This window comes from Pinus tabuliformis, chromosome 8 (assembly GCF_031772625.1).
Source record: "Pinus tabuliformis cultivar Carrire ecotype Pingquan chromosome 8, CPIR1, whole genome shotgun sequence".
NCBI classification, from domain to species: domain Eukaryota; kingdom Viridiplantae; phylum Streptophyta; class Pinopsida; order Pinales; family Pinaceae; genus Pinus; species Pinus tabuliformis.
The window spans coordinates 130241305-130255214 of record NC_142294.1 but is presented as its reverse complement, the minus strand read 5'-3'; the positions used below and the strand labels follow the sequence as shown (position 1 = coordinate 130255214).

Genomic DNA, 13910 nt, shown 5'->3' with positions numbered 1-13910 from the left:
AGTCTACATCAAGGAAAAGGATGGTAAGATTTTAATTGTTGTTTTGTATGTTGATGATGTGATTTTCACAGGTAATGATGATCAGCTCATTAAAAATTTTAAATCAGTCATGAAGGATGAATTTGAAATGACTGACATGGGTTTCTTGAGATACTTCTTAGGCATAGAAGTAGATCAAAATGAAAAAGGAATTTTTATATCTCAAGCAAGATATGTAAATCAAGTTCTGGGCAGATTTAACATGCAAGAATGCAAGGCAGCAATCACTCCCACAGTGATGGGATTAAAGCTCAGCAGAGAGGACAGCAGCAAGGATTTTGATCCTAGTTTGTATAAAAGTATTGTGGGTAGCCTTATGTATTTAACAGCTACTAGGCCTGATTTAATGTATGCTGTTAGTTTAATTTCCAGGTTCATGGAGAGGCCAAAGGAGGCACATTGGCAGGCAGCAAAGAGAATTTTGAGGTATGTCAAAGGCACCAAAATGTTTGGAATTTTATATCATGCCTCAGAACATTCAGATTTGGTTGGATACACAGACAGCGATTGGGCTGGAAGTGTAGATGATCGGAAGAGCACTTCCGGTTATGTTTTTAATATGGGTTCAGGAGCCATTTCATGGGCTTCTAAGAAGCAGTCCATTGTAGCATTGTCTACAGCAGAGGCTGAATATGTGGCAGCTACAGCAGCAGCATGTCAAGCAGTGTGGATGAGAAGAATGTTGAGAAGCTTAGGCCAAGAGCAGGCAAAAGCGACAGTGATTTTTTGTGACAATAGCTCAGCTATTGCATTGTCAAAGAATTCAGTGTTTCATAAGAGAACGAAACACATTGATACAAGGTTTCACTACATCAGAGAATTAGTGAACAATGGAGAAATTGTCCTAGAACATTGCAGGACTCAAGAACAGGTAGCAGACATCTTGACAAAGCCACTTGATCAGAAGAGCTTTGAATTTTTGAGAAAGTGTCTCGGTATGACCGAATGCCCAGCTGTTGAAATTAAAGGGGAGTGTTGAAATATAATTTCAACGCAGCCGTACGCTCCCCAAAACCGCCAGCAAAAACCACAAACCGGTTTAAAGATTTCTCGGACCGCCTACCTGCAGAGAATGGTTTTCGTACACAAGGGCCCGAGAAAATGTGGAGCTGACACGTGGTTCAGCCCTGACGTAACGCAACGTCATTTTCTCGGAGGATAAAGTTCAACACTTGTTGGTCCTCCGATATTGTTCTCCACCGTTGGATTTGCTCCCGTGCTCTCCACCGTTGATGAACTAAAGCTGCATACGAGGTGCATTAAAGGCTTGCGTGGATTAAACTTTTGGTTGACCGCCGTAGGTGAAAGAGTTAATGTTGGTACAAGATTTTGGTGGCCCGTTTTAATATGAGTATGGGCACATTACAATATATTTTCTTATATAGCACGTAAGTTTCTTTTTTATGAAAAGGTATGGTGCATTTAAAACATAGGTATGGGCACGTTTTAATAGAAGCCTATGACTTTTACGGCATGTATTAAAAATAAAAAAAATCGTATGTAATATGTTTTTTTACTGTTGACTTTTATGTATTGCACACGGGAGGAAAAATGTATGCGTATTCACAGCAGTGAAAAATGTTGATGGTGCGGTAAAAGAAGAAGAAGAACCAGAGGATGTATGCACAGCAGTGCACGAATACATTTAGTAATGTTTTGTGAAGTTTTTTTTAAGTAGCGAAAACCATGTGTGGTTTTGCACGAAGTAAGTTTTTGTAAGTTTGTGTAAGTTTTGCTTTTACAGCAGTATGTAAAATTGTTTTACACCAGTAAATGTGAATGGAGGTTTTACAGCAGTAAATGTTAATGGGAATTTTTCCAGCAGTGTAAATTCTCATATGGAGACACAGTGAATGTTTTTTTTTGTTTTAATGAATAGAAATATTTTATGGTGAAATCCTCTGTTCCTCAGTGAATTTTTTTTTTAAGTCTTCTGTGTGCACAAAAGATCCTGGAGCAAAAGAAACAGAGCATTGCCTCTGTGTGTTTGAATATTTGGTTTTTGGTATTTTCCCCATCAAAAATACCCAACAGACAGTAGCTCACTGATAGACAGCACTGTCGGATTCGAACAGTAAATAATTTTCCATTGCTTGAGCAATCAACGCTCTGACGCTCTAAATGAAAAGAGAATTAATGAAAAGAGAATTTTTCTCAGCCACTCGTACCGCATATACTGCACATTTTCTACACCCTTTTGACTCACTCACAAGAATATCTCGCTAAACCGTCGCAGACATTCGAAAAAATCTCTCTATGGACGTCACAGACCTTCCGTCAATCGTTTCCCATCGGAACAAGCTTTAACTGCCTAGGAACGGACAAAATAATATTTATAAACACCTCTAACCAGATCCAGAGATTAACGTAGAGTTTGGCGTCTTCGACAGACGAGATGGAGATCATCAACGTCGAGATGGAGAAGGCATTCTCAACTGAAAGTGATCACATAATTGATCGCAATGAGAGGGAGCAGAAGTCAATACCATTGATTTCGAATGGTATTGAGGAAGTAGTCCTCCTTTTAGACTCCATACCCGTCGTTGACTGTTGAAATTATAATTTCCACTGCCGCGTTATATTCCAGAAAGCGCCAGTGTTTATGGCACTGTTTTTCATGAAACGGTGGTATTTCTTGAAGGGGCAGCGATTACAATCAGCAGCGGACACGTGGGTGGGTGAGCAGTTTTGCAAAACAGATTTTTTCCCGGAGCGTAAACTTCAGCAGAAAAGGCCGCGCTTTATGGTTTGTCAACCGTCCGATGAAATTAATGGTTGCGTACAGGCCTGCGACATGAAGTCATTTAGGACTTGACGTGAAGTGATTTTTTTGTTTGACCTCGAACGTTTCAGTAAAACAATTAATGAAATTTATTGTGATTCATAGATTGTTGGTAAAGTTTTTAAATTTATTATTTTTAAATTCACAAGAGTAAGTTTTTTGTTTTACAGCGCTAAGTAAAAACGTTATGTTATGTTCTTTTGTTTTAGTGTTGTATGTGTAATGAAACACACAATAGTGCGAAGCAAAAAAAATGAAGAACAGAGCACGTTGAATGTAATGTTTTGTAGTTCATTGAATATGAAATGTAATGTGAAGAAACGCAGTGGTGTGAAGTTTTTAATTGTTCATTGAAATGCAACGGAGCATGTAACAGCGTGAGTAAAAAGTAACAAGTTGAAAAATGCATGAAAAATGCAAGGGTAATAAGCAGAAGCGTAAATGTAAGTTTTTTTTGTTGAGAGATTGAAGTGAAAAAAGCAGCAACGTATATGTAAATTTTTTTACACAGCAGTGTGTTGATTTCTCAGGAGAGACAGATTTTTTTTGTAATGTAATATGCAGCAGCATAAATGTAAGAAATTTTTACACACAGCAGTGTAAAAATTTCAAAAGAAGACAGAGTAAATTATTTTTTGTGGAACTGAAGTGTTCTTGGATAATCCCTCTGTGAGAGGAAGAAATTTGTAACAGTAGTTGTTTTTATTAATGAAGAAAAGTTTTTATTGTGCATGTGAAACACTCTATTCTTCCCAGAAAACAATTTTAGCTTCCCTGTGTTAAGATCCTGTGTTAAAACAGAGTATTATCCTCTGTTCAGTTATTTTGTTTGGAATTATTAGAAATTCCCAACATGGTATCAGAGCTTATCCAGGTTCTTTGAAGGTGTCAAAGAAGCTGAAGGAGGGATTTCTTGTTGCAGCAGCTTCTCCAAACTTAGTCAAAAAATCCAAGGTATTTCTCAAGATAGCTTTTTGTGTTACTGTTGAAGACAGTCAATTATTTTAGATACACAGTCAAGTATTTTGAGGCACAGTTAAGAGTGCAAGAGTGGCTGGAGCTCGGTTCCTTCATTCAAAGCTTAACAACTTGAAGGTCGACATTTAGAACACAAATGGCGAGGTCAAGGAAGAAAGTCTCCAATCCTCCTAAGGATGTGTCTCCCTCTACTACTATAATAGAAGACAAACCATTTGATGAGGCTCCAAGGCTCAATGGGAACTTTAATATATGGGAAGCAAGAATGAGGATTTTCTTACAGTCTCAAGGGATTGAAATTTTGGAATCAGTGATTGATGATAGCAGGATGGATAGAGAATCCAAGGAGTACAATGCAAAAGTAGCAAAGACAATCTTGAATGGGCTACCTGATTCTATAAAGAAGAATCTAGGAAAACATTCATCAGCAAAGGATATAAGGGACAAACTTCATGACCTTCACTCAGAAGGAGCACTGACCATGACCATCAATCAAGAAGGAGATCCTGAACCCATCATAGAAGCTGAAAATGAGAATGATGACATCAAGGCTGAAGCAGACCTAGAAGATGAAAAGAATGAAAAGGACTTTATAGAAGAACTCCTCGCTCAACTTATGACTGCCATGGAAGAGATTAACAATTTGAAAAAGGAAAATGAGACACTTAAGAAGATAGCTCCAGTTTGTAACCAAGATCAAACAAGGAAGAAAGTTGACCTCATCAAGCTTTAAGTACAAGAAATGGATGAAGAGCTTGCCAAACTTAAGAAGGAATTTCATCAAAGCAAAAGAAAGCATCATGAAGAAGTCATATCCATGACAAATCAATTGAATAAAGCAAAGAAGCAGGAAGATACCTTGTCAAGTTAACTTGAACAAAGGCACAAGAGCGTGAACAAACTTGAAGAAGAGATTGGTCAGTACAAGGTAGAGGTCTCCTCCCTTAAGTCTCAATTACAAGAAGCCAGGAAACGGGCACAAGACGCTGACAAGAGAATAGAGAGCAGTCAAGCAAAGAATGAAGAAATCTTCAAAATGAAGTCAGATATCATCTCCCTTAAAATAGTAACAGCTAAAGCTACTCGTAGCAAGGAAGAAACTGAGGAACAACTTGCAAAGAAGAATAATGAGTGTGAAAGATTGGAAGAAGAGATTGTCCTCCTCAGAAAAAAGGTTGAAGGGATGAACAAAATCTTGAAGAGCTCTCAAGCCTTGGATGACATGAACAGCTATAACAGATGTCCATCTAATAAATCAGGACTCGGGTATGCAGGTGAATCCTCAAAAAAGAATGAAAACGCTTTAAGAAAAAGAGATGTGAAGAAGCTAGAAAGAAATTGTGATGCTCCTAGTTCCAGCAAAGGCAAGGAGAAAAATCAAGGCTACAATAGAAGAAATCCGATTCCAAGAAGAAATCTTGCTCCAAGTAGAAAACCAGGTCCAAAAAAGAAATGTAAATGATATCAAAGAGGCAAGAGGCAATGGTTATCATCAAAAGATCTCAAGGCAGAAAAGCTTCAGAAGTACATCAAGGAAACCTCCATCTCCCAGGTACCAAAGTTCATTTTTTGGTTATTGTTATTCTTGTTCAAACTTTGGTCATATGGTGAAAGACTGTAAAGCATCTCATAAAGATAAATGTTATAGTCTCCGACAACCTCCAAGAAACAATTTTACAGGAAGAAATCATGAAATCTTATTCATGAATAATGTAGAATGCCTCAAGTGTCATAATATTGGTCATATGGCATGTGATTGTAACTTAACATGGGCTCTTACACAAGGTAGAACCATGCAAAAAAACAAAGTTACACAAGTATGGAGAAGGAAGGAAATACAGTCTGAAAGTCCCTTGAGCTCTCCAGCCAATCTAAGCTTTTTTTGAGAAGACTCTGCCAAAAGGAGACAATGCATACAGTTAGGGGGAGTCTGTAATTCTTGATCATTATCACTGAAGCTATTAGTGAATGGGTTCTTATGAAATCCTTGCTGAACTATATTAACAGTCATTCTTTGATGAAGATCATGTTTCAGGAGCCATTTCATGGGCTTTTAAAAAAAACAGCCTATTGTAGCATTGTCTAGAGTAGAGGCAGAATATGTGGCAGCTACAGCAGCAGCATGTCAAGCAATTTGGTTGAGAAGGATGTTAAGGAGTTTATGCCAAGAGCTAACAAAAGGAACTGAGAGCAAATGACCCACTGATTTTTCCCAGAAAGCACAAATGCAGATCATGCCCCAATGAATATAGCCAGCTGCAAAGACAGTACTCTTATTCTCCAGAACAGTAACCAAGTACAGTTTTGTGGCTCAGGATTGATTGGAGTGCCTGAGCACAGCAGTGAGAGCGATTGAAGGAAAGCTGATACGAATAGGCAGAAAAGTTTTCAATTTTTGAGGAAATGTCTGGGTATGACTGATAACCCAGCAGTTGAATAGGGGAGTGTTGAAATTATAATTTATACTACCACGTTATATTTTAGAAAGCCACTAGTGTTCATCGCATCACTTTTCATGAAATGGTGGTATTTATCGGAGGGGCAGTGACTCCAATGAGCAGCGGACACGTGGATGAGCAGTTTTGCAAAACATGTTTTTTCTCGGAGCGTAAACTTCAGCAGAAAAGGCGGTGCGATATGGTTTGTCAACTGTCCGATGAAATCAATGGTTGCGTACAGGCCTGCAACATGAAGTCATTTAGGACTTGACGTGAAGTGATTTTTTTGTTTGACCGCCAGCGTTTCAGTAAAACAATTAATGAAATTTATTGTGATTCGTAAATTGTTGGTAAAGTTTTTAATTTTATTATTTTTAAATTCACGGGAGTATGTCTTTTGTTTTACGGCACAAGTAAAAACGTTATGTTATGTTCTTTTCTTTTAGTGTTGTATGTGTAATGAAACGCATAGCAGTGCGAAGCAAAAAAAATGAAGAACAGAGCAGGTTGAATGTAATGTTTTGTAGTTCATTGAATATGAAATGTAATGTGAAGAAACACAGTGGTGTGAAGTTTTTAGTTGTTCATTGAAATGCAATGGAGCACGCAGCAGCGTGAGTAAAAATTAAGGAGTTGAAAAATGCAAGGGTAATATGCAGAAGCGTAAATGTAAGTTTTCTTTGTTGAGAGATTGAAGTGAAAAACACAGCTGCGTATATGTACTTTTTTTTACACAACAGTGTGTTGATTTTTCAGCAGAGATAGAGTTTTTTTTTGTAATGGAATATGCAACAGCATAAATGTAAGAAATTTTTACACACAGCAGTGTAAAATTTTCAAGAGAAGACAGAGTAAATTAATTTTTGTGGAACTGAAGTGTTCTTATATAATCCCTCTGTGAGAGGAAGAAATTTGTAACAACAGTTTTTTTTATTAATGAAGAAAATTTTTTATTGTGCATGTGAAACACTCTGTTCTTCCCAGAAAACAATTTTAGTTTCCCTGTATTAATATCCTGTGTTAAAACAGAGTATTATCCTCTGTTCAGTTATTTTTTTTGGAATTATCAGAAATTCCCAACATTGATGTCCAAGGTCTCCTATGCGATTCTACTAGATCCTACGTCATCCAACAAATTGGCTGGGCCTGTGCCGAATACGGCTTCTTCCAGGTATCTGCTTTCATACTCTTATAACAATTTAATTTGCATTCCTAACTTCTCCGTTATCTGCATAAGATTATCGTGTCAGGTTGAAGATGGCTCAACATTTTCCTTTTGTGTATATGGTTCAACAGATAATCAATCATGGCATTCCAGATGCGGTGAGTAACAGGATGGTAGAAGTCACTGAGGAATTTTTCACAATGCCCGTGGAGAACAGAATAGGATAATATTCTGACGATCCTTTGAGTAAAACACGTTTGTCGACGAGCTTCAACATCCATAAAGAACAGGTGTTCAACTGGCAGGACTACCTGACACATCATTGTTATCTGTTAGAAGATCATGTTCACACGTGGCCTTCCAAACCTGCGGATTACAGGTATGTAGCGGCTGCTTGAATTGTGCCACCGAGTTATGATGTTTACAGAGAGATTATAGGTAATTTTATTTTTTGGGATTTTTTTTTAATGCAAATCATTTTCACAGTGAAAGAGAATTTTAGAGTTGAATAAAATTTGTTTTCAAACTTAATTTAATTATAATTTTAGAGAATGGAGATGAAGCGAAGTTAACCCTTTCGTACCTGTCGAAAGTCCCTAACGTAAAATTAAAATAAAAGTCTCTAAGATTAATAATTTTATGATAAAAGTTTTCATGAATAACAACTCATTCACAAAATTTCTCAACATTTTGAGCTGAAGATAAAAAATTTCCAAAATTTTGAGTGTTTCCATTGCTTTTGACATAAGTTGCAAAAAATAATTGTTTGATGGTGTTAAACACACATGGGCAGCAACATAATCTGAAAGATAAACCATGAGAATACATTTTTATTAACAACTCATATACATTTATAGTACATGTTTTGACCCTTGGGTTTCACATCCCAAGGTCTCTTGAACTTGCTTTTGTCTATTCGGCTTCCACACTAACCCATTGAGGATTAGATGTCCAACATTCCCCCCCTAATTCCACCCCTAATCTAAAGGGTTGTGTATGAGTCCAAGAAGAGAGATGTAATACAAAATGTGCAAAAATGCATGGCAGGACTTGGCTGAATATGCTCTCTGAAATGTTGGTATAAAGGGCGGTGGTTTAAGGATGACCACCAACATTGGAACGCTTAATGCAGTTCCTGGAACTCTCCCAAAACTAGAAAGAAGCTTAAGTCTTCTGCTAGAGGAAGTGCTCCTATTATTTTGACTCAACCTGTGATGGTTTAAGGATGACCAACAACTCTGGAATGCTTAATGCAATTCCTAGAACTCTTCCAAAATTGGCGAGAAGATGAAGTCTTATGCTAGAGAAAGTGTTCTCAATTTTGTTCCTGGAATTCTTCCGAAACTGGGAAGAAGCTGAAGTCTTCTACTAGAGGAAGTGTCCCAGATTACCAACTAAAGGCATGCCCAGAGGCATCTTTGTTTCTAGCTACAACTCTGAATCTGGTGTGACAGGTTGTGGCTCAAGCTCGCTTGATGTGGCTTTGAAGCTTGTAGATGACCATCATTTCCCCCCCTGTCAGATACAAGGTGAGATGATGGAGAAAGCTCAACTGCAAGACTGTTCAATACTCTAGAACAAGTTTTGACATGTGATTGAAATATCTTCTTGGTTGTTGATGCCCATTGCCAAGAAGCAATCCATCCAAGATGAATCTTTGTTCTTGCAGGAGGTTTGTTTCAGGAATCATACAATAAGGAATGCCCAACAAATATGGGGTTTATTCACTTTCTATGAAACAGAAAATGAATATCGTAGCCAAACAACAACCATCAGCAACTCTAGCTTGAAATGACATGAATGAATCCTGAAGCCCGACACATAGCGTCGTGACAATACACACTAGAACTCGCTTCTTTTTTTCTAACACTCAGATTCCAACACTGGACCCCTCCTGACACGCAATCGAAAGCCTGTGAAATAAAATATAAAAAAAACCCCAACTCCTCACATATATTCATTGTGTATATCGCACGAAAGAACTTTCTGGTCAGTCCACAACGGAAAAACTCGGGATGAATTTCCTGGCTTTAGCCATGTGGGCGAGTGCATATATGTGAAGTGGGTAGGCAGAAGCGCTGGTTAAAAGCGAAACAGTGGAGAGCCGAGAGGACGGGGAGGAGAAAAACAGGAAGCCAATATTATCAACAGAGAGAAATCCGAAACAAAATTAGAAGAACAAGATGTAGAGGCCGATGCGGCCTCCGAACTATAGTCTCACGGAAACCTCGCCCCATTTGGGTGACGGTAGTGTTCGGGGTGGAGTAGATGCAATATCTATATGTAAGGGTTGAGAAGGCCAAAGATCTGCCCGCCTCGGCAACTATAAGGCTACCACGAAGCACTTGTTGGACACCTAATCCTCAATGGGTTAGTGTGGAAGCCGAATAGACAAAAGGAAGTCCAAGAGACCTTGGGATGTGAAACCCAACGGTCAAACCATGTACTATAAATGTATATCAGTTGTTAATAAAAATGTATTCTCATGTTTTATCTTTCAAATTATGTTGCTGCCCATGTGTGTTTAACATGGTATCAGAGTAGACGTATTCCGGCCCTGCATAATTTCTTTAAGCCATTTGTTTTATGGTCTTTATGAGCAGGTCCTATTTTTAGTATTCCTACCTTTGTAAGTCCAATTTTTGCCTATTTTCCTGTTCTGGCCATATTTCAGAACTGACACCCCTGACCTCTTATTTCTCTGGCACCATTTTTACTCACTTGCGTTCTAAAAATTCTCCTTGTGCAGACCTGCCATTTCTGCCCTAGCAAGAATGCATCTTTGACTGCAATGTATTCCTCACTACGACCTCTACACATTCCTGAATTTGTAACGCTGCTCCATTGATTGAGTTGAACATTGGTCAGTTGATTTAAACATTGAAGTGTTAATGCAGTTCGAGTGCTGCCTTGAATGCCTCTCCTCCCAGGCTGCGTTTGTCACCTCTGCGATATTTATTGTCTCCACCATTTTGCGCTCTGTGTTACCCAATGCGTGGCTTCTGCGCATAACCATTCTCTGCCATATTCCATATATTCTGACCTGCGCTAGTTCTGCCATGCCTTAGCTTTGAAAACCTTCTGAATCGCTGCCATTCATTCGTTCAATCCGTCATTGATTCCAAGGGCGCTCGGCTGCCTCCTCTTCTTTCTTTCCATCGGGCAACTATTGCTATACAACTCAAATATGTTAAATGACTGTCGTAATAAGAATGTTCATTGAGAAACCGATGGGCAAGTTATGTTTCAAAACAGATTGTTCGGTTGTGGTTCAAGAGTGAGTGAAAAACAAAACCTATGACTGGTATGTATGATGCATATGGATTTTGTATGATACGTATGACTGTGAACTGGTATGTTGCGTATGGCAAGACTGTTGAACATTTTTTCTGAATATCTTGCGTTCCACATCTATTACTACTTCACCCATCTCTGCTCCCTCTTCATCCCTTCATCGCATCAAATCCTTTTGCTTCAAAAGGTCATGTCTGCTCAGCTGATTATAACCACCAATTCTGTTGGCGAGCTGTATCCATGGAGATAGGGCAAGTTTCCAGCTTAATATTTCATTCACTGTGTTGAACACGAGCCACCGATTTTGTTTCAATAGGCTACAATCTTCTTTGTCTGCGAGAGGTATAGATTTCATGCATTGTTTGTTCTAAGTAATGGAAAATTTCAGTGTCGATTGGGAATATGCTAAACGAATAAATGCCCGCTGAAAAATCTTCTTGGATTTGCAAGAGATTCGACGCTGTGAAATCTGTCTACATAACCAAGTTCTGGTACTTTTTTACCATTGCGCTTGTATTCGTCGTGAGACTCTGCATGGTTATGTGCCAAATTATTTTGACTTGATTTGGACCAGATTATGTTGATTACGTTGATCTCTGAGTGATTTACCATGCCGATACTTGTCCATGAGTTCGTTGGAATTCCCGTTTTTTGCTTGTTTGAGCTTCCGTGGGATAAAACTTCTACAATTTCAGTCATCTTTGCGTTGCAGAGTTTTCGACCGTTTCGCTTCCTCTTATAGAAAAGGAAAATGAATTTAGAAAGAAAGTTGCAATGTGTTGAAGATAAATGGCGTTTTAAATATTGATACACTGTGTAACTAACATATGGAATTGTTCATTTTGAGAGAAGGATTTGTGAATTGCGAAGCAAAACATACTAGGACCACCTTGTTTACAATAACCTCTTGATTTTGAATATCGTCACTCATTGTTGTTGAATATGGTAGAGAAGTGTGTGGTATGTATTGCAGAGAGATGAGGGCACTTGCTCTGAGGTTGCTGGAAGCAATATCGGAGAGTGTAGTGAACTCTTCAAAAGCACGCATTTCAATTCCTGTTGAAATGGTACTTTCAACTGCAAAAACACCAGTTCGATGTACAGGCCTGCAACATGGAGCTATCTTTTGCGTGACGTGAAGTTGAATCTTCATTGACAGCCAGGTTTATCAGTCAGCCAATAAATGAAATTCACTGTGGTTGGTAAATGTAGGTAAAGTTTTTAATTTGTTTTCTGTTTGTTGTTTTTGTCTACTATGTAATGTAATATGCAGCACACAGTAGTTTGTATGCAAGAAGTTTTTTTTTAACACACATTAGTGTAAATTTTCTCATTCTGAAAAACAAAGATACTGAAAACCAGAGTCTTTTTGTAATAGACAGTAGTGTTGATTTTCAGTAGAAGTTTTTTTTTGTAATGCACAGCAGTGCAGAGACAGCATGTTATTTTTTTGAGAAACAGAGTATTTTGTAATACATAGCAGTGTTAACTTTCAGCATAGACAGAGTGAAATCTTTGGAACAACATCTGAAGCATTCCTACTGTAATACCTCCGTGAGAGGAACAATTTTGTAACAACAGTCTTGTTAATTAATACAAGTTTTTTTTGTGTGTTGTTGAAACACCATATTCAGAAAATAGTTTCTTCGCGTCAAAATAGAGTGTTGCTGAAACACTATCTTCAGCAAATTCTACGTTGCTAAAACACCATTGCTGAAACTCTGTTGACAAAACTGCGTTGCTGAAACACTGCATTCAGAAAACGATTTCTAGTTTCCTGTGTTAAAAACAGAGTGTTAAAACAGAGCATTATTTTCTGTTTGTCTGTTCTGGAATTATCAGAAATTCCCAGCATGGTATTAGAGCTTGTCCAGGCTCTTTGAAGGTGTCAAAGAAGCTGAAGGAAGGATTTCTTGCTGCAACAGCTTCTCCAGCAGAGTGAAGACTCAGTCAAGAAAGAATCCAATGTGTATAGTCAGTTATTTTAAATATATATTCAAGTATTTTGAAGCATAGTTAAGAGTGCAAGAATGGCTGGAGTCAGCACTAGCATGGGTATCTGTAATACTCAGCTCCCACAATTTAATGGGAAAAACTATGACTATTGGGCAATAACTATGAGAGCTTTGCTTGCTTCTCAAGACTTATGGGAATTTGTTGAGGATGGTTTTGAAGAACCAGTAGATGAAGATGAGTTTAACAATTTGACTCAGGCAGAGAAAGAACTATTGAAGAGCTATAAGAAGAAGGATTCCAAAGCCCTCTACTTCTTGTATCAAGCAGTGCATGAAAGTGTGTTTCCAAGGATAGCAGCAGCCAAGACATCCAAAGAAGCATGACAAACTCTCAAGATAGCCTATCAAGGCATGGAGGAAGTGAAGACAGTGAAACTACAGTTGTTGAGGAGAGATTTTGAGACTCTCTGCATGAAGGAGTCAGATAATATTGATTCATTCTTCACACATGTGATTGGTCTGGTCACACAGATAATGTCTCATGGAGAGATTCTTGAAGAAAGGAGGATTGTGGAGAAACTATTGAGGATCCTACCCTCAAAGTTCGATGTGATTGTCACCACCATAGAAGAGACAAAGGATCTCACAAACTTCTCAGTTGATGAACTACATGCATCACTGATAACACATGAGCAGAGATTGAGTAGGAATAAAAACTCATCTCTAGAACATGCCTTTAAGACCCAGATGTTCTTTGGAAGAGGTCAAGGCAGAGGAAACAAGAGAGGAAGAGGAAGAAGCCAAAACAGAGATGGAAGAAACAGTCCAACAAATGCTCAAGGAAGAGGCAGCAATCCAAATCAGAACCAAGGCCAAGGTAGCAGCCAACAAAGTGGACAACATCATGCTCAAGGACAAAGGTATGATAAATCCAATGTCCAATGTCACTATTGTAAAAAATATGGGCATTATGCAAATGAATGTAGGAAAACGTAGCATGATATGAGTAATAGGACTAGTGCTAATTTCACTAGAGAAAATATCAGCCAAGAAAATTTCTTTTTAGCCTGTAATATAGCTGAAGAAAAGAGTGAAGATGTATGGTTTCTAGACTCCGGTTGCAGCAACCATATGACAGGAAACATAGCCTTGTTTTCTATATTAGATCAGAGTGTGAAGTCACAAGTTACACTAGGGACTGATAGTAAAGTTTCTGTTATGGGAAAAGGATAAGTAAATTTCTTAAGAAGGAAAGGTGA

General features: G+C 38.2%; 1 pseudogene; it reads left to right on the top strand.

Annotated features, from left to right (window-relative positions):
* Nucleotides 1-2455: 2455 nt before the first annotated feature.
* Nucleotides 2456-13910, top strand: part of LOC149234452 (protein DMR6-LIKE OXYGENASE 2-like) — a 128918-nt pseudogene continuing 117463 nt past the window's right edge.